This window comes from Myotis brandtii, unplaced genomic scaffold (genome assembly GCF_000412655.1).
Source record: "Myotis brandtii unplaced genomic scaffold, ASM41265v1 scaffold41851, whole genome shotgun sequence".
Lineage (NCBI taxonomy): Eukaryota > Metazoa > Chordata > Mammalia > Chiroptera > Vespertilionidae > Myotis > Myotis brandtii.
The window spans coordinates 1-838 of record NW_005366057.1 but is presented as its reverse complement, the minus strand read 5'-3'; the positions used below and the strand labels follow the sequence as shown (position 1 = coordinate 838).

General features: G+C 43.9%; 1 pseudogene; it reads left to right on the top strand.

Annotated features, from left to right (window-relative positions):
- Positions 1-5: 5 nt before the first annotated feature.
- Positions 6-831, top strand: LOC106727375 (annotated as a pseudogene).
- The last annotated feature ends 7 nt before the right edge of the window (positions 832-838 follow it).

The window sequence follows — 838 nt, the reverse complement described above, 5'->3', positions numbered from 1 at the left end:
CCACTTCAGAGGGTTTCCAAAGTGAACAGCTGGAACAAGTAAAAGAACAGGCAGCAGATGCCCTGAATCGTTTCATAAGTGAAAGCTACAGTGGCTTTGGAATGAAAGTTTCTGCAGGTGTAGATGTGTCAGACTCTCATTCAGAAATGGACAACCCAAGCACAAACTTACAAAATCTCCAAACCAAAGTCCAATTATCTGTGGCCCATACAGGTGGCCCACCAGAAGCAAATGGCTTTCTCCAGTGGAAAGCTGGCCTAGTTGCCAGTAATCAAACCTGGAGTGTCATTGACCGGGGCCTTCAGCTGGTGCCGGTTTGGGACATCATCCTCTACAACCACAGAAGTGATTTTAAGGATCCATGTCAGGTAGCTAGCTTACTGAAGGATAGCTACACTGCTCTGACGGGCATCACTGCCCAGATCCAGGATGGAGAAGAATTACTGAGTGTTGGGAAGGAGGCTGGGCTTTCCCTAGAGGATGTGAAATCCTGGAAGGTATCTGATCCTGAAGCAGCTTAAAAAACTGATAAATTTCATGCAAATGTTGAGTCAACAAATAAAAAGTGATGACGCTTGGGTTAACATATGCCTCACAGATTGGGGTCTGCAGAATTTTCTGATAAACACTGTTAACTTTTGCAAAAAGTCTTCCATCTATGAAACTAAGTCTATTAAATCTCAGTTGCGCAGGCTTTTGGATCCTCACATCTATGGAGTGAATGACTTTCCTCAGGCTCATTCCATCATGCAGTGGCTCTTCCAGTCAGAGTCAGAGCAGGAGCCTATCAACATCACTCAATTATCTGAACTAATTAAAATCTTAAAGGAAACCAAGA